Genomic DNA, 24,836 nt, shown 5'->3' on the forward strand with positions numbered 1-24,836 from the left:
TTCCATGAGCGCACCGCTGGGTCCTGCTTCTCCCCACTCCCTGCCAGTGCTTGTGCGTGAAACAGCTTCGTGAAGGAGGGGGAAAGGGGGGTAACACAGCACGCTCAAGAGAGGAGGCGGGGCCGGGGCAGGGATTTGGGGAAGGGGACCAATAGAGGCAGGGAGGGGGTGGGGAATGGGGGCAGGGAAGGGGAAGAGTTGGGGTGAGGCCGGGGTGGAGGGCACGAACCGTCACCGGGGGAAGCAGCCTCTAGCTGCTATTATAAATTTGCCGCCACTGCAAATTTGCCGCCCTAGACCTAGGCCTTGTCGGCCTAGGCATTAATATGCCACTGGATTTAAGTGGTTCCAAGTAATAACAGACAGAACAAAGTAAGTTACCAAGCAAAATAAAACAAAACATGCAAGTCTAAGCCTAATACATTAAGAAACTGAATACAAGTAAATCTCACGCTTAGAGATATTCCAATAAGCTTCTTTCACAGACTAAACTCCTTTCTAGTCTGGGCCCAATCCTTTCCCTGGTACAGTTCTTGTTAGTTCCAGCTCAGATGGTAACTCAGGGATTTTTCATGACTGGCAGCCTCCTTTGTTCTGTTCCACCCCCTTTTATATCTTTGGCAACAGGTGGGAATCCTTTGTCTTCCTCTGGGTTCCCACCCTTTCTTCTAAATGGAAAAGCACCAGGTTTAAGATGGATTCCAGTATCATGTGACATGTTCGCATGTCCTGTGAGACTTCATTACTCACTGGCTGGCACACACGTGTACAGGAAAGCTTACAAGTAAACAGAGCCATTTACAACCAATTGTCCTAGTCAATGGGAACCATCAAGATTCTAAACCACGATTAATGTCCCACACTTTGCTTAACTACAATAGGACCTCAGAGTTATATTTCATATTCCTAATTTCAGATACAAGAATGATACATTCATACAAATAGGATGACCACACTCAGTAGATTATAAGCTTTGTAATGATACCTTACAATAGACCTATTGCATAAAGCATATTCCAGTTACATCATATTCACACTTATAAACATATTTTTGTAAAGCATATGGAGTGCAACATCACAGATATCCCATCTTGGATCCAGTGTGGGGTGGTAGGTGACAATCAGGGGTGTGCGGATGGAGGGGGTTTATTTCAGTATTGAAGCAGGTTCTCTTTGCGTATTTGATGACCAGTTTCTTGCCAACTCTCATGATTTTGTCATGAGGCTCATGATAATTATTGTTTTCCTTAAAACCTCAGTGTGATGTTGCACTCCATATCATTTTATGCTAATGAGTGTGAATATAATGTACCTGGAATATGCTTCATGCAAAAGGTCTCTTGTAAGATATCATTACAAAGCTTATAATCTACTGAGTGTGTTCATCCTATTTGTATAAATGTATCATTCTTGTATCTGAAACTAGAAATATGAAATATAACTCTGAGGTCCTATTGTAGTTATGCAAAGTGTGGGCCATTAATGGTGGTTTGGAACCTTGATGGCTCCCATCAACTAGGACAATTGGTTGTAAATGGCTCTGTTTACTTGCAAGCCTTCCTGTGAGTCAGGCAAGCAAGAATGAAGGCTTGGGGTCTCCCAGGACATGTGACCATGTCACTTGACACTGGAATCCATCTTAAACCTGGTGCTTTTCCATTTAGAAGGAGGGGTGGGGACCCAGAGAGACAAAAGATTCCCGCCTTGTGCCAAAGCTATAGAAGGGCGTGGAACAGAACAAACTGGGTTCCAGTCATGAGAAATCCCCGAGTTACCCTCTCAGCCACTAGGTTCCTGTTTTTCATTTACATAAACCCATGAGGAGAAAAGCTTAGGCTGATTTTCTGCATGAAGAGTTCCAAGAGCTGTCTGGGATATATCTCCATCTCCAGCACCTCCCAGCTCATCTTAGGGGCTTTCCTCTCCCTGTCTCTCCTCTTCTGACAGGTGGGAGAAGGGGTGGCAGACACTCCAGATGGAAAGGACTGCATGACTGGCCTGTGGCTCTTGGGAATTAAAAGATCAATTCTAAATGTAATAAAAATATAAATATATAAAGAAAAGGGATCAGCAACAATCTCCAAATGGCATCAGAGGTTACTTACATTGAGGTAAAGTTCAAGAATGCGCCACCACGACCTGCAGAGACCAAAGGTAAACTACAGACTATTTAGGGGAATGGGCTATGGAGATTTTCACTTTTGCGGCACTGTTTCCCATCTAGCCCTAGGTTAGGGGCACAGTCTGGCTCAGGGGAATCAGGAAGTTACTTGTTAGAGCCTTTACCCTGTAGGTCACTAGCTGCCACCTGACCCTGAGATAATGTTGGTATAGATGCAAATGTTGCCAATACCTGGACAGTGATGAAGGGAAATTTCTAGGGTACAGGGGATCAAGAAAAAAGTTATGGATCTGAAAGAGATACAGGGAGTGAAATCTCCAGAAAAGATGCACTGAGGGCATTAGAGGTTAGGGTATTTCAGAACCCCACTTGACTATCCACATAGAGACAAAGGGCTGAGATACAGAGGGGGATCTCTAGAGGAGATCTGTGTGGCTGGAACAGCTCAGAGCAAGGTTAAAATGTGAAGGATAATGGATGGGGTCATACCAGCAATAGAATTATGAGAGCCAACAAGGAGGAGATATAGTACTGAAGTCTGTACCCCCCAAGATGTTGGTAGCTAAAAGATTCAGGAGCCTAGAATGTTATTTTGCCTAGAAGAGGGGCAGCAACAGCAACTAAACATACTGTTGTCAGGTCTTTTCCAAAGTATGGACAACACCTGCAGTATCTCAAGGGCAGGCAGGGAGGGGAACCCAGAGCAGAGATTTCATGATGGCTGCTTGTCCTCTGTACCCATCATGAGAGCCAGCATTGAATGCAAGGGCACATAATCTGCCCAGATTGGGTGCAGAATTGAATTTGGTGAATAACTGGCAGGGGGGAGGGAGGGGTTCACTGGCAGATCTGGAAAAAAACAGTTTGGGTCAAACTGAATCCAAACTTTTTTGAAATTTTCAGCAAATTGTAAAAGTCGACAGAAGTCCCTTTCAGGTTGAGCTAAATGTTTTGGTTTGGGGCATTGTTTAAAGGGCTAGGTGCATAAAATAGGTGGAGCTGATGGTGCTCCCTCCTTTAGCCAAGTTGTTAGGGCACTCACCTGAGAGGTGGGAGACCCAGATTCAATTTCCTGCTCTACAACAGGCATTTGAACCTTGCTTACACCCCCTCATGATTACCTAACCGCCAAGCTGTAGAGTCATTTTCTCAGTCTGGTCTAACGACTGGGTATTTTACACAAAGAGGAAAAGTTTCAGCAGGAGACACTGAAAGAACTCTACCCCTAGAATACATGATAGCCCTGTTGTGAGGGCACTCCCCTGGCTAAAGGAAGACCTAAGTTCAAGTCCCTGTTGTAAGTACTAGTTAGTTCTTTATACAAACTGAAACAGTTTCAACAGGGATAAGTGAGACACCTATCCCTGACTAGCTGGATGGTTAGGAGAGGGAGAGGCTGGGGTTCAACTCCCTGTTCTAAAACAGCAAGTCAGATATGGGTCTTCCATATCCCAGGGTGAGTGCCCTAACCACTGATCCAAAGGTTATAAGGGGGCACCTCCTCTGTTGGCTGTTTTGTGAATGGTACCTAAGTCCCCTTCTGAATCTAGCTCCCTGAAAAATATATATTAAATTAATCAATAGCTTTTGTTAGACTGAAACTGCATTTTTTGGTGAATATACTAGTCATCCAAAATTTTTTTGCCCAGCTCTAGAGAAGAATAGAACTAAGAAAAGAAGGAAACAAAGGCTGAGTAGAAGAGATGGGCTTGAACCAAATCCCTGGAGACTTTAAGTATCTGAGATCTGAAACTGGATCCAGTTTTGTGCCTCATGCCTATCTCTGCTGAAAAGTAACTAACATTTAAAGATCAAAAAGATTTAAAATTGTTATTGCTATTAACAAATGTTGTATATAATGATGCAAATTTACTAGGCACTTTACAAACATAACATATGTTCCCTGTCCCAATGGCCTTACAGCCTAACTGGCCTGGCCGTTGCTCTGAACACTATGCAGGCGAAGACAAGACAAACAGCAATGTAAGGAAGAATATTTCAGAAGCAGCAACACGTAGAGCGATCATAAAGGAGGAGAAGTTAGGAGGGGTTTCTTGAGGAAGACAGAGGAACCTAATGCGGACCGAAAATAATCCATAAGTCAGGAGCTGCATGGGATAAAGCACAAAGCTGAATGTGGAAGAAAATGATTAGGGGACTAGAACACATGACTTATGAGGAGAGGCTGAGGGAACTGGGGATGTTTAGCCTTCAGAAGAGAAGAATGAGGGAGGATTTGATAGCAGCCTTCAACTACCTGAATGAGGGTTGAGCAAAGAGGATAGAGCTAGGCTGATCTCAGTGGTGGCAGATGACAGAACAAGGAGCAATGGTCTGAAATTGCAGTGGGGGAGATTTAGGTTGGATATTAGGAAAAACTTTTTCACTAGGAGGGTGGTGAAACACTGGAATGCGTTACCTAGGGAGGTGGTGGAATCTCCTTCCCTAGAAGTTTTTAAGGTCAGGCTTGACAAAGCCCTGGCTGGGATGATTTAATTGGGGATCCATCCTGCTTTGAGCAGGGGGTTGGACTAGATGACCTCCTGAGTTCCCTTCCAACCCTGATATTCTATGATTCTATGATAAGGACATATAGGGAGCAGTGAGATGACAAGCCTGTGAGGATCAGCAGGAATAGAAGGGGGTACTGTATAGGGAGGAAATGCAGGCTGGTCCATATTTATTTGGATATAGAAATTCCTCTGCCCTGTGGGTCTCCATCCCAAGCTGCAAGACCCTGTACACAACCCCATGATGCGGTAGGGTTATATAGACGTACTGAGTGCTGTCAAGGACATTTGCAAGCTGACTTTGCAGCTCTTCCCTCAGATTTGCCAACCTCAGCTGCCTTGACAGAGACCTGCCTGAGGTCCTTCCCTGCCTGCTTCAAGAAATGAGTCACAGAAGCCAGACATGCATGCACAGTTAGGGTGACTGACTCAGTGACACTGTGTTGTAACTGAGTCTTGGAGATACTGCACTCAGATGTTCCTCCTGCCCTCACTCGTGCTCCTGTCAAGATGAGCTGCTGCTAGTTTAATATTCCCCCAAGTCCTGTTCCAAAGGCATTTGATGAGTCTGCTTTTGCAGGTGAACACTGGGAGGTTCCAGGGCATGCTCAAACTCTGCTGCCAGTACTGTGGGGGGTGCCCGAGGGGCCCTGGACTGGCCATAGCTAGTACATTGCTTTCAGAGAGCAGGAAATATCCACCGATGCTGCATGCTATTGCAGTGTTGTCTCTCACAGAGTCAGGGCCTCTCTAGATGACTTGGGTGAGTGATTAGAAGACAAGGGGTGTGAATAAAATGCTGGCTGCTGCTCTAGTGCTCGTGGATAATTACTTTGGTCATGTTGACCCCATGGTCAGTGACAACAAAGCTGAACATAGGCTGCCTGTCTTCTAGCCACATTCCCAGGATTCTCTGCAGAGTGTCCTGGAGTATATCAATTGGTGTGGGGAGGGCCTCCCATGAGTAGGGCTGGTACTAGATATACAACTGGCAGAGCCACAGGAAGATGGGAAGAAGGGGGCAGCAAATAACTAACCAGCAGCCGCACTGCAATGGCAACTGCTCCAGGGGACCATCAAAGACTGATGAGGGTGAGTTTCATGCTGCCCAGTTATCCATGGTGCAGTGGAAGAGAACCCCCAACATCCTCCTTGAGAAGCTTGGAAACTCCTAAATAGGACGATGTGCTGGGGGGGCTCTCAGGAGCTGCATGTTAAAATGTCAGCACCAGAGGGAAGAGAAGATTGGGGTATTTTCCCTGCCTCTGATGGAGAAGTTTTACTTTCTCTTTGGCTACTGCCAAGCAGCCACTCAGATACCACCACAGTGATAGATATGCAGGTAGGTAGATCCTGCCAGAGGTGACTTATCCAAGGGGCTCATAAAACTGCACTGGAACGGGGCAGAAGGGAGCAAAGTCAGGGATTTAAAAATCTCCCGGAGGAGGAGGCCTCCTGATCTCCCCTGCAAAGATCATGCATAGACACAACCGAATGCCCCCAGTTAATGAGCACAGTGTAACAGCTAGTGGGAGCTGAGGAGAAAATGGTGTTTTTTCCTCAGAAAATGAAAGCAGACACTACCCGTGAAAATTTTTGTTTTGTCAAAAACCCAATTTTCCATTTTTAAAAAAAAGTTTCAATGGACAATTTTCAACCAGCCCCAGTAACTATTGGTGTACTCACTGTGTATTTTAGGAATGATATATATACTTTCCCAGCAGAGTGCTCTATCAAGAGCCTTGCTTCTGACTCTGTTACCCTGCCTGTTGCTGCTACTGGGTGACTTGAGAATTACAAACTGAACAAAGAAAAAAAATTGAGTCTCTCTAGACCTAAACTTAAACTATTACAGCCTCTCAAGGGACCTTCACCAGGTATTAGCACTCCAGCTACTTTACTCTTCTCCTGCAATGGATGTTGCTTTCTCTAATCCCCTCCCTTATTCTCCATGCCCCTGTGTTACTCCAGTGCTTCTTACTGGGACTGGAGCAGCCAGTCCCTCAGTGAGTGTTCCCCTCCCCTACCCTCTGTGTGTGACCCATTCCCCTCCCTCCTCTGTCACCTCCCTGATACCTGTGGTGCCCCTGACAGTAGTGAAGAGACAGGACTCAGCTGTATTGTATCTAGAAAGGATTCTTTAGTGAGGAAGCTGGACACAGATAGACCATCCTGTGGTTCTCCCTGATTCTCAAGCTCCAAAACTGGCTAACAACCCTGGGCTGCCTAGTGTCCCTAAATCCTGTTCTGGCATGAGTAGTGGTGGAAGGGGCAGCTGACTACACAAGTTAGCATGACTAGCCTCTCATGTGTCTCCATTGCACTTCTTTCTCACACTCCTCCCCACTCTCCTTATTTCACCTGCTGGTGCATCACCTATCCCACCCCAACCAGTGGGTCCAAATGCATGTGGAGGAAATAGAAGTTAGAACAATAAAACATTCTCTGGGGAGTGCAAAAGGCTCTGGGAATGCCCTTGAAAAAGCTTCACTTAGATCATAGGAGATCATAATAATACCTAGCTTTTATGTAGCACTTTTCACTTCGATTTCAAAGAGCTACATGAAGTTTGTCAGCTGTGGGCATACTCTGGTGAGACATGAAGAGCTCCCTCAAACACTTAACCCCACAGAATCATGGAAGATTAGGGTTGAAAGAAACCTCAGGAGGTCATCTAGTCCAACCCCCTGCTCCAAGAAGGACTAAGCCCAACTAAATCATCCCAGCCAGGACTTTGTCAAGTCAGGCCTTAAAAACCTCTAAGGATGGAGATTCCACCACCTCCCTAGGTAACCCATTCCAGTGCTTCACCACCCTCCTAGTGAAATAGTTTTTCCTAATATCCAACCTAGACCTCCCCCACTGCAACTTGAGACCATTGCTCCTTGTTCTGTCATCTGCCACCACTGAGATCAGCCTAGCTCTATCCTCTTTGGAACCCCCATTCAGGTTGTTGAAGGCTGCTATCTAATCCCCCATCACTCTTCTCTTCTGCAGACTAAATAAGACCAGTTCCCCCAGCCTCTTCTCATAAGTCAAGTGCCCCAGCCCCCTGATCATTTTCGTTGCCCTCCGCTGGACTCTCTCCAATTTGTCCACATCCTTTCCGTAGTGGGGGGCCCAAAACTGGATGCAATACCTGAGATGTGGCCTCACCAGTGCCAAATGGAGGGGAATAATCACTTCCCTTGATCTGCTGGCAATGCTCCTACTAATGCAGCCCAATATGCCATTAGCTTTCTTGGCAACAAGGGCACACTGCTGACTCATATCCAGCTTCTCATCCACTGTAATCCCCAGGTCCTTTTTTGCAGAACTGCCACTTAGCCAGTCGGTCCCCAGCCTGTAGCGGTGCATGGGATTCTTCCTTCCTAAGTGCAGGACTCTGCACTTGTCCTTGTTGAACCTCATCAGATTTCTTTTAGCCCAATCCAATCCTTCAATTTGATTAGGTCACTCTGGGCCCTATCCCTACCCTCCAGTGTATCTACCTCTCTCCCCAGCTTAGTGTCACCCGTGAACTTGCTGAGGGTGCAATCCATCCCATCATCCAGATCATTAATGAAGATGTTGAACAAAACCAGCCCCAGGACTGACCCCTGGGTTGATACTGACTGACTCCGGTTGATACTGACTGACTGACTGACTCCGGTTGATACTGACTGACTCTGGGTTGACTCCGCTTGATACTGACTGCCAACTAGACATCAAGCCATTGATCACTACCCATTGAGCTCGACGATCTAGCCAGCTTTCTATCCACCATGCCCCTCAAACACTTAACCTCAGTCCCGAACACCTGTGATTGGAATATATGCTCACCATAGGGGCTGGAGTTGGGGAGTTTGGCTTGGAATTTGAGCTTCATCAGAGGGGGTCATCACCCAGAGTTCTAATTTGGTCCCATCTCTAAGAACATTTTAACTCTTGAATATGGGTTGATATTTGGTCTCTGCATGAAGTTCTTCATTCAGCTGCTAACACCTAGCAGACAGGGTTACTGTCAGCAGAACTGACTGGTTTGGGGGATAGGGGTTTCTTTGCTTTTAGCTCCCGCAGAGAAGAGCATGCCGCAGAGTGCACCCCAGAAGCCCACCTGGCGATTCCTGTGGTTGATCTCAGCATTGTTGCTGTTGCTGTGTGTCTCTCTCCTCATTGCCCTCATTGGTAAGTATATACTGGCTGATTATCCAACAGGGAGAGGAATTGTTTGAGGAGGATGCCTGAGGGAAGAGAACTGGAAATAAAGGGGATAAAATTAAGCAAAGAGGGAAATATCCTACTGGACAATCAGGAAACAATTCCCAGCAGAGGTGTTTGTTAGACTGTGGAAAAGTCTCCTTGAGGACAGGGTGGGAGCCCAAACATCTGAGCCCAGAGAAAGCCCTGAAGAATATATTGTTGGGAACAATCCTTTTTTGGCTGGCAAAGGGGGAAGGATCAGTGGATGGACAAGATTAGAAATGGGCAGCAAGCAAAATGGTCTCTTGAGAAAAGTATGTCTGGGATATGAGGGAAGGATCTGGCAGCGGGAGGTAAATGTCCAGAGGATCAGGGATGTTAACTAGCAATGGTAGGGTGTGAGATGCTCAGAAGGATCAGGGGAAAATATCTAGAGCCGTATCAGGGCACCAGTTCTAATCCAACTCTATGTCATGGAGACTGGATGAGTTGAGGGATCAGGGAATGGGGTTCTGAGCCTTTGCCTTCCCTTCTAGGGCATCAATTCTAATCCAGCTCCAGCTTGTGGGGTCCAGGTGACCCAAATGGATTGGGGGATGGGATACACAGCCTTTCAGCTCCAGGACACTGGTTCCAATTTGGCTCCAGTTCAGGGAGACTGGATGGGTCAGCGGGAATGAGATACAGAGCCTTTTGCATCTGGGGCACCAGTTCCTAGAAGTAATTTCTAATCTCTTATAATGTTTTTTACTTATGTAACCCTTCTGCCTGTCAGAGTTGGCAGCAACAAGGGCCGGGTTCAATATCTAGGGGATCCATTCCAATAACACAATGCAAAACCAGCTTGAGCCCCCACCCAGTGACCTGGGACAAATATATACCACCCCCGCTGGGCACCTCCAAGAGGCAATACTTCCCCTCTCGCAAGCACATAGTCTGAGTGTAGCAAAAAGCCTTTTAATAACAGAGAGAAACAATGTGGCATTATGTTGGGGAAACACCACCAACAGGATTCATAACACAACCCATGAGCAAAAAATCCACCCCAAGCAAATTGGGGCATGCCTTTCCCTTTGGTTCTTGAGTCCAGCAACCCAAAATCACCCAAAGTCCCAAAAGTCCAATGACCCAAAAGTCTCTGTCCCTGGTCACGGCAGCCCCAGAGTTTGAAAATTTATCTGCAGAGTTTTACCTCCTAACCTGGGTGGAGATGGGGGGGGGGGTTTAAGGGGCACCTTACATGGTCCAAAGCTGATGGCTCCACCTCTCCATGGGGCTCCACTCTGCCAGCCGCCCCATGAGCTGCTCTAGGCATCCAACAAACTGCTCTGCTCCACAAGCTGCTCTGCTCCACCAGCCGCTTGGCTCACCGTTCCGCAAATTGCTCCACCATATATCTTCAGGCTCCCCCACTACTTAACACAACACTCAGTGATTTCAGCTCTTAGTAAGTTTAGCTCTTTTGTGATTTCAGCTTGTAGTAGGGGAGCCTCAGTGCTGGTGCACCATTAGCCCAAAGTGAATTCAGCTCATCAGCCTGTAACTAGACTCGTAATGGAATCAAAATTAGCTCTGACCTTCCACAGTGGAGAGAGGAGGAAGTGCAATTAGCATGTAAGGCCCTCACCAGGGAGCCCATACCACCAAGTATTAATATCTGCCCCCAGCCTCTCTCAATTCAGAGTTTTGGAACCCATGTCCCTTACCTAACGAGTGCTATTTAGTTGATGGCAAGTCCCTCCATCATAACAAAAGGCCAAGTACAGTTCCACTGTCCTTGATTCCCATAATCAGGGTAATAATTTATTCTTCCTGCCCCAATAACAGAGACACTGGGGATCCCACAGCAGCCAAAGTGACCATTTGGGCATCTATGGCCTCATTCTAGGTGGGGTGGATGTGCCTATGCAAATGAGATCAGCCCCTGAAGTTCTTTTCCACAACTTGCCACACCTCACCACCAGATGTCAGGGTGGAGCTCATCCTGACTCTGCTTACACTTATGATCCAAATATCTTTAAACATGTCTAGGAGACTTGTCCTCAGTGAGGACATCATCCTCATTACCAGTCCTGCAGGGTGCTGTGCACCATCAGGTCACTGACTTCAGTAGGAATTGAGTGTGTGCAGCACATCAGAGGATATGGTCATATCTATGGAGAGATCCAACTAGTCTATTTTTAAGCCTCAACTTTTGTTTTAAATGGAATGTATCTTTCTGCTCACTGAGACAGCTCAATTAACTCCAACATTAACATTTGGGCTATAACTAACTATGAGAAATTTCTGCTGTAACCCATAGACTGCTGCTTCTCCATTAGATCACTCAATTAGATCTAAAACTGCTTCACCCTCTATGCGCGCCTTCCAATTAGCATCACTTCAAGAAGTGGAAGTCAGGTGTTTAAATAAATTAGTAGCCTATATCAGGCTTAAGTCTTAAAGTTAGCAAAAATAAAGTATCTTATTTATCAAGAACAAAAACAAATATAATCTAACATGGAACTGGAAGCATTAAAGAAATAGTTTTATACACAGAAACCACACGTCTTACCTTGACAGGTTTCAGAGTAGCAGCCGTGTTAGTCTGTATTCGTAAAAAGAAAAGGAGGACTTGTGGCACCTTAGAGACTAACAAATTTATTTGAGCATAAGCTTTCGTGAGCTACAGCTCACTTCATCGGATGCACAAAAGCTTATGCTCAAATAAATTGGTTACTCTCTAAGGTACCACAAGTCCTCCTTTTCTTTTTACATCTTACCTTGTCTGTGTTGAGCTTCTTAATTATTTACAAATATACAGGCAGATTGTGCTGTGACTTGTCCGTGTCTGGTGTCACCTCTCAGCACCAACCCCTGTTGTTGGGTTACTGGCAGGGATGGCTTAAGGAGTCCCTCACTCTCTCTGAGGAATCTCTCTCCTCCAGAGCCCACCACAATCTACCTATGAGGGGAGCTTCTGGGACCAGGGACACACCAAACTGAGCTCCCTTCAACCTCTTCAGGTTCCCTCCTCAGGTTCAATCCTTCTTGAGTTATCCCAGCTCTCCAGGAAAGTCTAGCCAGACCTTCTGTCTGACCCCCTCCCCCCCCCACACACACACACCCTCTGACTCCTGGTTCCCTTGACAGCCCTGTCACCATTCCCAGATCTCTCTCTCTTGGAGATCTCTGAAGGGAGGCTGACTGGCCTGTAGTTCCCCGGATCTTCCTTCTTCCCTAAAGATGGGCACTACATTAGCCTTTTTCCAGTCGTCCGCGACCTCCCCCGATTGCCATGAGTTTTCAAAGATAATGGCCAATGGCTCTGCAATCACGTCCACCAACTCCTTTAGCACTCTCGGATGCAGCACATCTGGCCCCATGGACTTGTGCTCATCCAGCTTTTCTAAATAGTCCCGAACCACTTCTTTCTCCACAGAGGGCTGGTCCCCTCCTCCCCATGCTGTGCTGCCCAGTGCAGTAGTCTGGGAGCTGACCTTGTTCGTGAAGACAGAGGCAAAAAAGCATTGAGTAAATTAGCTTTTTCCACATCTTCTGTCACTAGGTTGCCTCCCTCATTCAGTAAGGGGCCCACACTTTCTTTGACCTTCTTCTCGTTGCTAACATACCTGAAGAAACCCTTCTTGTTACTCTTAACATCTCTTGCTAGCTGCAACTCCAGGTGTTATTTGGCCTACCTGATTTCACTCCTGCATCCCCGAGCAATATTTTTATATTCCTCCCTGGTCATTTGTCCAATCTTCCACTTCTTGTAAGCTTCTTTTTTGTGTTTAAGATCAGCAAGGATTTCACTGTTAAGCCAAGCTGGTTGCCTCCCATATTTACTATTCTTTCTACACATTGGGATGGTTTGTCCCTGTAACCTCAACAAGGATTCTTTAAAATACAGCCAGCTCTCCTGGACTCCTTTCCCCCTCATGTTATTCTCCGGGGATCCTGCCCATCAGTTCCCTGAGGGAGTCAAAATCTGCTTTTCTGAAGTCCAGGGTCCATATTCTGCTGCTCTCCTTTCTTCCCTGTGTCAGGATCCTGAACTCGACTATCTCATGATCACTGCCTCCCAGGTTCCCATCCACTTTTGCTTCCCCTACTAATTCTTCCCAGTTTGTGAGCAGCAGGTCAAGAAGAGCTCTGCCTCTCGATGGTTCCTCCAGCACTTGCCCCAGGAAATTGTCCCCTACACTTTCCAAAAAGTTCCTGGATTGTCTGTGCACTGCTGTATTGCTCTCCCAGCAGATATCAGGGTGATTGAAGTCTCCCATGAGAACCAGGGCTTGCGATCTAGTAACTTCTGTTAGTTGCCGGAAGAAAGCCTCATCCACCTCATCCCCCTGGTCTGGTGGTCTATAGCAGACTCCCCCCCCCCCCCATGACATCACCTTTGTTGCTCACACTTCTAAACTTAATCCAGAGACTCTCAGGTTTTTCCTGCAGTGTCATACCAGAGCTCTGAGCAGTGATACTGCTCTCTTACATACAATGCAACTCCCCCACCTTTTCTGCCCTTCCTGAACCATTTATATCCATCCATGACAGTACTCCAGTCATGTGAGTTATCATACCAAGTCTGTTATTCCAATCACATCATAATTCCTTGACTGTGCCAGGTCTTCCAGTTCTCTCTGCTTGTTTCCCAGGCTTCTTGCATTTGTGTATAGGCACTTGAGATAACTCTCGTCCCTCTTTCTCAGTATGAGGCAGGAGCCCTCCCCTCTCGTGTTCTCCTGCTCATGCTTCCTCCCGGTATCCCACTTACCTGAGAGCTTTGGTCTCCTCCCCCCCCCCCCCCGTGAACCTAGTTTAAAGCCCTCCTCACTAGGTTAGCCAGCCTGCTTGCAAAGATGCTCTTCATTAGATGGAGCCCGTCTCTGCCTAGCACTCCTTCTTGGAATACCATCCCATGGTCAAAGAATCCAAAGCCTTCTCTGACACCACCTGCGTAGCCATTCATTGACTTCCACGATTCGATGGTCTCTACCCAGGCCTTTTCTTTCCATGAGGAGGATGGATGATAACACCATTTGACCCTAAAATCCTTTATCTTTCCCAGAGCCCTGTAGTCTGCAGTGATCCGCTCAAGGTCATTCTTGGCAGAATCATTGGTGCCCACGTGGAGAAGCAGGAAGGGGTAGCGATCTGAGGGCTTGATGAGTCTCGACCGTCTCTCCGTCACATTGTGAATCCTAGCTCCTGGCAAGCAGCAGACTTTTCGGTTTTCCCAGTTTGGGTGGCAGATAGATGACTCAGTCCCCCTGAGGAGAGAGTCCCTGGCCACCAACACCCACCTCCTTCTCTTGGGAGCGGTGGTCGTGGAACCCCCATCCCTAGGGCAGTGAATCTCATGCCTTCCAATCTGTGGAGTCTCCTTCTGTTCCCTTCCCTCATATGTATCATCTAGTCCACTCTCCGCATTAGTACCTGTGGAGAGAACATGAAAACGGTTGCTTACCTGTATCTGCATTGCTGGTACATGGATGCTCCCCTTTCTTCTTCTGTTCTGAACATAGATGAGGCTTTAACCATGTTCCTGAAACATGGAAATGTTTTGCACTACCCAAAGCTTTAGGTCTGGCTAGGGACATAGTTAAGATCCCATTGACATGCGAGGGCAGAACTGTGCTTAAACTGTGTTGGAGACAACCATGTTGTAAATAGGTCCCTCAATGTAGCTGTAGTTAATGCAGATGAGACCTGAGAAGTGAACTGAATGGTTATTGTTCCTGATAATTCTTTGTGAAAAAGGTGTGGCTTCATGAACAGGCCAGCAGCACAAATCTTTGTAGAGCCACAGACTGGGCCATCAGATTCATAATTCATATTAACAATTTCAAATAATTACCTTGGGGGATGTCTTCACTGCAGAGTTTACCTGGGTGTGGGAAGCCAGGTTTGGGACACTAGGTTAGCTAAGCCCAGTGTGAGCATATACGCTGCTAAGCCACACTCAGGTCATAGCCACATCCACACTTGTGCTGCACTAGTGCAGGTTAGGTGCTAGGATTTCTGTGGGCATGACCCAGGGTTCTTAGCACTACACTAAGCTGCAATACTATATGAATGGTTTTGCAGTGTATTGTGGGAGAAGTCGTCCGTCCTTCCTGGGCTCCAGTGAGACAGTTCTTAGCTTGCCAACTCAGTAAGCCAAAATGCTTCTGACTGAAAGCTCCTCACTGCTGTGCACAGCCTCTGTCCCCCGCAGTAGCAAGCCATGGATTCAGCTCATAACAGGGACCTGGGCCAGCTGTTGGCATTAACAGAACTCTTTCAGAGCAGGAGGTGAATGCAGGGCCTGAGACATGGTGGGGGGCATGTCAGCAGTGGTTCATCACCCTGAGAAAGTGGCTGTGTGCCTGGATGTGGAGATCATGCATGTGGTGTGCCTGCATGGTGGAGTGGAGATAGCTGATGCAGTGTTTTAATGGCTGTGGCATCAAGCAGAGTGGTAGGATTACACAGTCATGCAAACCTGGGATGCACAGCAGTGATCCCAGAACTTCCATGTGAGGAAGGCCATCTTCCCGGAACTGTGTCAGGGCAAGCTCCTCACACTTCAGTACCTGGACGTGCAGATGAGAGAGGACTTTATGAGTGCAAAAGCAGGCTGCTGTTGCTGCTTGGCTATCTCAGAGGGCTACAGCTTGTTGGCTAATCAGTTTGGTATTAGCAAGTCAACTGTTGGTGCTGTGGTGGGGGAGGTTTGTGTGGTTTATCTGTGGGTGGTGATGGCTGCTAATGTCCCCAAAATAAGACCTAGCTTTAAGAGAATGAGTTCCTTGAATTGTGCTGGGGCTATTGGTGGCTCATATATGATCACTGTTTGCCCCCACCAGATGCACATGGATATGTCAACTGGCAAGGATACTACTTGCTCATTATGCAGGCCTTGGTGGACCATAAAGGGATGGCCAAGGATGCCAACATGGGAGGAACTGGCAGAGTGCATGATGCCAGGGTATTCCAAGGATCTCACATTTACCTGTTCAGACAAGAAGGGGCTTCATTTTCTCCTAGTAATATGAATAGTAACTGTGTCTGGGCCCACTCATTTCAGGGGATCCAGACTATCCTCCACTGTCCTGGCTCATGAAGTCCTATGTTGATGTGAGAACTGGCAGAAGAAGGTTTAATTACACACAGAGCCGTTTCAGGATGCTGTTGGAATGTGCATTTGGTAAGGTCCACAGTGTAGACATAGCCGACAGCTTTTGATACTGTCTCATGTGACCTTCTCAGAAAAAAAGCTAGGGAAATGTAACCTAGATGGACCTATTATAAGATGGGTGAAAAACTGGTTGGAAAACCATTCCCAGAGAGTAGTTATCAGTGGTTCACAGTCAAGTGGAAAGGCAAATCAAGTGGGGTCCTGCAGGGATCAGTTCTGGGTCTAGTTCTGTTCAATATCTTCATCAATGATTTAGATGGCATAGAAAGTACACTTATACAGTTTGCTGATGATGCCAAGCTGGGTGGGGTTGCAAGTGCTTTAGAGGATAGGATCAAAATTCAGAATGATCTGGGCAAACTGGAGAAATGGTCAGAAGGACAAATGCAAAATACGCCACTTAGGAAGAACAATCAGTTGCACACATACAAAATGGGAAATGACTGTATAGAAAGGAGTATGGCAGAAAGGGATCTGAGGGTCATCGTGGATCACAAGCTAAATATGAGTCAGTATCACACTGCTGGGGCGGGGGGAGGAGACAACCAAAAAACCCACCTTGCAAACATCATTCCAGGATGTATTATCAGGAATGTTGTAAGCCAGACAAAAGTAGAAAATCTTCTGCTCTACTCTGAGGCTTTATCAGCACAGCTGGAGGATTGTGTCCAGTTCTGGGTGCCACTTTTCAGGAAAGATGTGGCCAAAGTAGAGAAAGGCCAGAGAAGAGCAACAAAAATTAAAGGTCTAGAAAATTACGGCCTATGAGGGAAGATTAAACAAATGCAGTTTTTCAGTCTGGAGAAGAGAGGACTGAGAGGGGACATGATAACAGTTTTCAAGTACATAAAAGGCTGTTACAATGAGGAGGGAGAAAAGTTGTTTTCATTGATTTCTGAGGCTAGGACAAGAGGACTTAAATGGGTTTAAATTGCAGCAAGGGTACTTTAGGTTGGACTTTAGGGAAAACTTCCTAACTGTCAGGGTGGTTAAGCACTGGAATAAATTGCCCAGGGAGGTTGTGAAATCTCCATCACTGGAGTGTGTTTGTGTTTTTCGTTTTTTAAGAGCAGGTTAGACAGACATGACAGGGATGGTCTAGATAATGCTTGGTCATGCCTTGAGTTCAGGGGACTGGACTAGACCTCTTGAGACCATTGCCTAGAAGATGGGCAGCAGCAACTCCATATACTATTGTCTGGTCTATGAGTAGCACCTGTAGCATCTCCAGGGCATGCAGGGAGAGCCCAGAGCAGATTCATTTCATTATGGGTGCCCATTTGCGTCTCCCTGGTATCCTTTTGTACCTAGTCAGTGCTAGCCAGGAGAGGAATCGACTGTCTGTTGGGTGGTGGTCACTGGGATGGGCACAATTGTAGGGAGAATGTTAGAGAGAACAAGGAACCAAATTCTACAAAGGACAGATGTGCTTGAACCAAATCCCTAGACACTTTAAGGGGCAGTAGTATCTGAAACCAGATCCAAATTTTGTGGCTCATGCTTATCTCTAGTGAAAAATGCTTAGAAGTCCCACAAACATTAAGAATTACTATTGCTATTACTATAGCCACACCATCAGGGGCTCATTCACCTGAGCATCTACCAATGTGATATATGAGATCATGTGCCAGCAATGCTCCTCTGCCATGTACATTGGCCAAACTGTACAGTCTCTATGCAAAAGAATAAATGGATACAAATCAGACACCAAGAATTGTAACATTCAAAAACCAGTAGGAGAACACTTCAATCTCCCTGGACACTCAGACTTAAGTGGCCATTCTTCAACAAAAAAACTTCAAAACCAGACTTCAGTGAGAAACCGCAGAACTGGAATTAATTTGTAAACTTGATACCATCAAATTAGGCCTGAATAAAGACTGGGAGTGGCTGGGTAACTACAAAAAGTAGTTTTCACTGTTGATATTCACCCCTTCTTGTGAACTGTTGGGAATGGGCCACATCCACCCAGACTGAATTGGCCTCATTAGCACTGAGCCCACACTTAAGGCAACTCTCATCTTTTCATGTGTTGTATATTTATAACTGCCTACTGTATTTGTCACTCCATGCATCTGATGAAGTGGGTTTTAGCCCATGAAAGCTTATGCCCAAATATGTTTGTCTCTAAGGTGCCACAAGGCCTCCTCATTGTTATTGCTATTAACATTCACATTTAATGCTGTAAATTTACAAGGCACTTTACAAATACAAGACAAGCTTCCTACCCTGAAGATCTACAACTGAACATTCATGTTCACGACCCAGAACAGTGTGCAGTCTAAGTTAGACAAGACAAAACCAGCAAGGCAAAGAACCCTGTAGTTCAGCAGTGGAAGCCTGTGGAGCAATCATGCAGGAGGAGAAGCCTGGGAGGAATGAAGTGGATTTTAAGGAGAGAGGTCAATGACTAGATTAGGACAGAGACAAAATTGCACACATCAGGAGCAGCATGAGAGAAGGCAAAAATGCTGAGTTCGGGGGGGGGGGGAAGGAAACAAAGGGAGCAGTAAGGAGACAGGTTTGAGGGGGATCAGCAGGAAGAGAAGGGGTACCATAGAGAGGAAATCCAGGCTGGCCTATATTTCTTTGTACAGTACATAGAAATTGCTTTGTGGGTCTCTATCCCAAGATGCAGGGTCTTGTGCACACACACCAAGATCCAGCAGGGTTATGTAGATGTATTCAGTGCTGTCAAGGACATTTGTAAGCTGATTTTGCAGCACTGCCCTCAGATTTGCCAACCTCAGCTGCCTTGACTGGCACCTGCTTGGGGTCCTTCTCTGCCTGCTTCAGGAAATGAGTCACAGAAGTCAGATGTGCATGCACAGCTGGGGTGACTGATTCAGTGACACTGTGCTGTCACGGAGGCTCAGATGTACTGTACTCAGATATTCCTCCTGCCCTCACTTGTGCTCCCATCATGAGCTGGTGCTAGTTTCATATTCTCCCATGTCCTGTTCCAAAGGCATTTGAAGAGTTTGATTTTGTTCACTCAGCTGGTGCCAGGTGAACATTGGGAGGTTCCTGGGCATGCTCAAACTCTGCTGCCAGTACTGTGGGGGGTGCCCAAGGGACCCTGGACTGGCCATAGCTAGTACATTGCTTTCAGAGAGCAGGAAATATCCACCGATGCTGCATGCTATTGCAGTGTTGTCTCTCACAGAGTCAGGGCCTCTCTAGATGACTTGGGTGAGTGATTAGAAGACAAGGGGTGTGAATAAAGTGTTGGCTGCTGCTCTAGTGCTCGTGGACAATTACTTTGGTCATGTTGACCCCATGGTCAGTGACAACTAAGTGACCATCAGCTGCCCATCTTCTAGCCACATTCCCAGGATTCCTGGAAGAATGCCCTGGAGTGTGTAGATTGGTGTGGGGAGGGCTCCCCATGAGTGGGGCTGGCACTAGACAGACAACTGGCAGAGCCACAGGAAGATGGGAAGAAGGAGGCAGCAAATAACTAGCCAGCAGCATCACTCTGAGGGTAACTGCTCCAGTGGGACTGTCTGTCAAACACCAGTTGGGATGAGTTTGGCTGCACCATGGATATATGGGCAGCTTGAAAGAGAACCCCCAACATCATCCTTGGGAAGCCTGGAAACTCCTAAATATGAAGATGTGCTGGAGGGGGCTCTCAGGAACTGCATCTTAAAATGTCAGCACCAGAGTGAAGGGAAGATTGGAGTGAGTTCTCTGCCTTTGATCCAGGAGTTTTCTTCCTCTTTGGCTACTGTAGAACCAGCCACTCATGCTCCACAGTGATAGATAACTTTGAGCCACCTTGATTACATTGGCCTCATTAGTATTCACCCCTTCTTGTCAACTGTTGAGAATAGCTCACTTCCACCTTAATTGAATTGGCTTGTTAGCACTGGCCCCCACACTTGGCAAGGCAACTCCCATCTTTTCATGTGCTGTGTATATATACACACACACCTGCCTCTGTATTTTCCACTGCATGCATCTGATGAAGTGGGTTTTAGCCCAGGAAAGCTTATGCCCAAATAAATTTGTTAGTCTAAGGTGCCCAAGGACTCCTCGTTGTTTTTAGTGATAGATAATTAGATTGCTGTCAGAGAGGACTTATCCCAAGGGCTCATAAAAATATTTCTGAACAATCACTCGTACTTTTGAAATGGTGCAGAAGGAACAGGAGTCAGGGATTTAAAAGTCTCCCAGAGGCGGCGGCCTCCTGATCTCCCCTACAAAGATCATGCCCAGACAACGACACTCCCCGTTACAGGGCACTGGGCTACTACTAGTAGAGCTAGTTCCCCTGCTGCCCCCAGAAAACAAAAGCCACATCCCATGAGAATTTCTGGTATGTCAAAACCCCAATATTTCTGCCTAAAGAACGTTTCAGTGGAAAATGCTTGACCAGCCCTAATAGTTATCGGTATACTCACTGTGTAGAATAAGAACAACATACAGTTTCCCAGCAGAGTGAGCTACCATGAGTCTTGCTATGGACTGTATTCTACCCTGTCTGCAGCTGGGGGTGACTCAAGATTTTAGACTGAACCATGAAAAAAAACAAAAGTGTCTCTCTAGACCTAAATTCCTATAATAATGGCAACCGCTCAAGAGACCTTCACCTGGTATTAGCACTCCAGCCCATTTAACTCTCCCCTGCAAGGAGTGTTGCTTTTGCAAGTCCCCTCCCTTATTCTCCACCCTCCTGTGTTCCTCCAGTGCTCTGTACTGGAACTTGGAGCAGCCAGTCCCCCAGTGACTATTCTCCTCCCTTTCTCTCTCATTGTGTGAGCCATTCCCCTCTCTCACCTCCCTGATATCTGTGGTGTCCCTCACTGTACGGAAGAGATAGGACTCAGCTGTGTTGAATCTAAACTGGATTCTTCAGTGAGGCAGCTGGACACATTCAGACACTCCTGTGGTTCTCCCTGATTCTCTAGGTCCCAACCTGGGTAATGGAGCTGTGCTGCCTGGTGTCACCACATCAGCTTTCCCTAAATCCTGATGTGGAGGAAACAGTGGTGGAAGGACGCACTATCAAGTCAAGGGTCTCCACTGCATTCCTTTCCCTCCTTCCTTCCCCCTCTCCTTGTTCCATCTGCTGGTGCACTGCCTAACCCACCGTCACGCATTAGGTCAAAACACATGGAGGAAACTGGAACTAGAACTATAAAATGTCCTGTGGGGAGTTCATTCCCTGGGAATGCTCTAGAAAAAGTTTCATTTAGATCATCCAAGACAATACCACCTAGCTTTTATAAAAGGCTTGTCTCCAGTAGATCTCAAAGTGCGACTGGAATATTTTTAACTCTGGGCATACTCTGGTGAGACATGAAGAGCTTGCTTAAACTCTTAGCCCTATGTTGGGGGCCTCACTTCCAAATACTTGGGATTTGAAGACTCGCTTATTAGATGGGCCAGAGCTGAGGAGCTCAGATCTGAATGTGACTGACCCTAGAATTGAGAAGTCTGAATCCAGTGTTCCAGTCTGGGCTTATCACTATGAACATGTTAACTCCTGAATAAGGGTTGATATTTGATCTCTTCAGTTTTTCATTCAGTTGCATGTCCCTAGTAGGCAGAGCTGGTTTAAGTAGAACTGACTGTTTTATAGTTTCTCTTCACCCATAGCACCCACACAGGAGAGCACACCAGAGTGCACTACAGAAACCCACCCCCTGGCTCCCAAAGTTAGTCTCAGCACTGTTGCATTGCTGAGTCTCTCCCCTCACTGGTAAGTATATAAGGGCTGGTTATCCAAGGAGGGAGGGTAATTGTTTGGGCAGGGTGCCTGTGGAAGGAGAACTGGGATTAAAGTGGATAAAATTGAGTAAAGGAAAAACACTGCTGGATAATCAGGAAACAGTTCCTACTACTGAGGGGGTCTGTTAGAATGTTGAAAAGTCTCCCTGAGAACAGGGTGGGAGCCCAAACATTTGGGCCTGGAGAAGGCTCTGGAGAATACATTGGAGGAGCAATCCTTCTGTGGCTGGTGAAGGGGGATGGAGGAGTGGATGGACAAGATTAGAAATGGGCAGCAAGGAATATGGCCTCTTTGGAAGAATATGTCTGGAATATGAGGGAAGGTTCTGGCAGTGGAAAAAATTGGGTGGTATGGGTGTTAAGTGTCCAGTGGATCCTGGATGTGAGCTAGCAATGGTAGGGTGTGAGATGCTCAGAGGAAAAACACAGAGCAGCATCAGGGCACCAGTTCGAATCCAACTCTGTCATGGAGATTGGATGATTTTAGGGATCAGATAATAGGATTTTGAGCCTCTCAGTTCTAGGGCATCAGTCCCAATCCAGCCCCAGCTTCTGGGGTCCAGGTGACCCAAACAGACTGGGGGAGGAGATACACAGCATTTCCTCCCCAGGATACTGGCTCCAATTTGACTCCAGTTCAGGGGGAATGGAATGCAGTCTTTTCATAAAGGACACTACTTCCTAGAGAAATCTCTAATCACTTATAACTAAGTTATGAACCAGTTTTCTTTAAACATGTTATGGAACTTTTCCCTCACTGAGGGCTAAGCCCAATCCTGGAAGATCCTGAGCACCTTCAGCTCCCACCAACTTCAACTGAAATAGAGGGTGTGCAGTCCCTCAGATGTATGAGAGCAACCCTGCATTGTCCACAGAGAATGGCAAAGATGTTGCTAAGAGATTCTGTGTGTAATGATTCATTCTTCTTGGCTGTCTCTCCCCTCAGAGGAGGAGTATGGACATGCTGTCTCTTGGGCTGGAAGCCTTTTCACACCAGCTGCTACTACTTCTCTAAAGACACCATAAATTAGGGTGACAGCAAGAGGAACTGCACAGGGATGGGTTCCTATCTGGTGATGGTGATCAACATGAGAGATGAGCAGGTAACTTGCCGGGGATTGGTCTCCAGTGGGAATTCAGTGCCCAGCTCTGGAGGAGATCTCCACACACTTATCCCTGCTCTTGAATTTGAGCGGGAAATTCAATCTCCATGTTCATTCCATCCTGATCTTCCTCAAAGTCATCACCACCAGCACCAGACTCACCTTACAAGAACTCTGCTATTCTACTGTCACTCCGTGATGGCATCTGGTGAGATTTAAATTTATTTTTCATCTAGGCTTTCCTTTCCAGTTGGAAAGTTCCAAAAGGAACTCATACAGGCACCCAAGGTGAAATTTACTATATTGGTCTGACTCATCAGGAGGCGAAATGCCAGTGGTGCTGGGTGGATCAGACTCCAGTAACCAGACTGCAGTGTAAATATCTCATGGGATGGAGACTATTTACCATCCTGCCTTTAGCCCAGCAGATTAACATACTAGGGAATGGGGTGGGGGTTAAGAGGGAGACGTCTGTCACCTACTGGAGCTAAATGTTTCTGGTCCAGCAAAAGGTAGATTTGTTGGGGAACTATGATCAGAGGCTATAACTCCATTTTAGGGAGCAGTATAAAGGGAGGAAAGGGAATCTGTCAGCAGGATTAAACAAAAAAACAACCACAACAAAAAAGGTAATTTTCCCTGCTTCTCCATCCTCAGCTACAACTGTTTCCTCTGTGACACTCACAATAAGTCTCTCCTACAGGTTCTGGAAAGATAGGGAACCTAATAACCTTGACAAGGAGAAGTGTGTTGTCATGGATGTGAGGGGAAACATACTCCTAGAGGATTACAAATTGGAATAATCTCCCATTACACAGCAATTCATCAACCTTGTAAAACTGCAGCAACAAATATTTGTTTAAAAAAGCATCCTGGATGTCAGAGTGGAGAGAGGACCTGTCCCTCGCTAAGAGCAGCTCACAAAGATTTGATTGGAGGGGTCAGGTTAGCCCTGAGCTGCAATTATGTGGGTTTGGTGGGGACTGTGGTAGAGGTTCCTGCACTCAGTGGCCTGAACTCACCAAAATAATAATTAAAAAAGCGGCTGAAAATGTTTGAAGTGGAAAAATGCCACATGTCAGCTGAGCCCTGCTTGTGATGTCATAAAAGCTGCCAGTGCTATCAGCCAACAAGTCTGGTGGAGAGGGTAGGTTGGGAAGGGGGAGGGCCAGGGGATTTGCCTTGCACTTGACAGGAAAGATGCAATTCAGTCTTATAATGAAGCAGACAAATTTAAACCCAGGGGAAGTGTGTCACCTACTGGTGTGCCATCTCTTTCTGCTTACTCCTTGCTCTTACTGCATGCAACTCCTCTCCAAGAATTCTGATTATTTCAGGGCTGTATCTACTAGAGTATATATTAGAAATACTAGTAGGTCGAAACTGGTATCCTCTAACCCATCTAGAACTCAGTTCCATTTTGTGGTGTAGATGGAGCCAAAGCCTCAGGCAAGTAAGGCTCAGGACCTAGGAAAGGATCTACACAAGAGAAACCACATTGTAACTGCTTCCCCACACCACACTTGTAATTCTAAGCCAGCTGGGGTATAAGATGTAAACCAAAAATACCGGGGTCTGGTGTTAGACTCAAATGTCCCGCTGTGAGGAGCTGTAGAAAAAGGATGGGTTTTCAAAGTACAGGAGCTTCAGTCAAAGACAGAAACAAAAACCAGTCTAAGGATGGCTGCCACGGCCCAGGAGCCAGTGCTGGATCGTTCCCTGTGGTACAGTCTCCATTTGGAGAAATTCTAGTTTTGACTAGCAGCAGCAACTGAGCTTCCGCCCCTGCCTCTGAGGAGGCCACAGGCCTCCATCTCTTTGTTGTTAGGTTTTGAGGCAGACGGTCTGATGCTCTGTATAAAGTTCTCACTGGTGCTGCCCTCTTTTTGCTCACTCCTTATTCTCACTGTGTACAATGCCCCTTCATGAATTCCCTGCTCATTTCAGGGCTGTGTTTTTTATGGTGTTTATCCTAATAAAGTGAAGATGTAAACAGACTGACCCAGTTCATTCCAGGA

At 46.5% G+C, this 24,836-nt stretch overlaps 1 pseudogene; it reads left to right on the forward strand.

Moving 5' to 3' along the window:
* The first annotated feature begins 1,884 nt into the window (after positions 1 to 1,884).
* On the forward strand, positions 1,885 to 24,275 carry LOC125630293 (C-type lectin domain family 4 member A-like; annotated as a pseudogene).
* Positions 24,276 to 24,836: the final 561 nt, after the last annotated feature.

Source organism: Caretta caretta, chromosome 1, assembly GCF_965140235.1.
Source record: "Caretta caretta isolate rCarCar2 chromosome 1, rCarCar1.hap1, whole genome shotgun sequence".
Classification (NCBI taxonomy): domain Eukaryota; kingdom Metazoa; phylum Chordata; order Testudines; family Cheloniidae; genus Caretta; species Caretta caretta.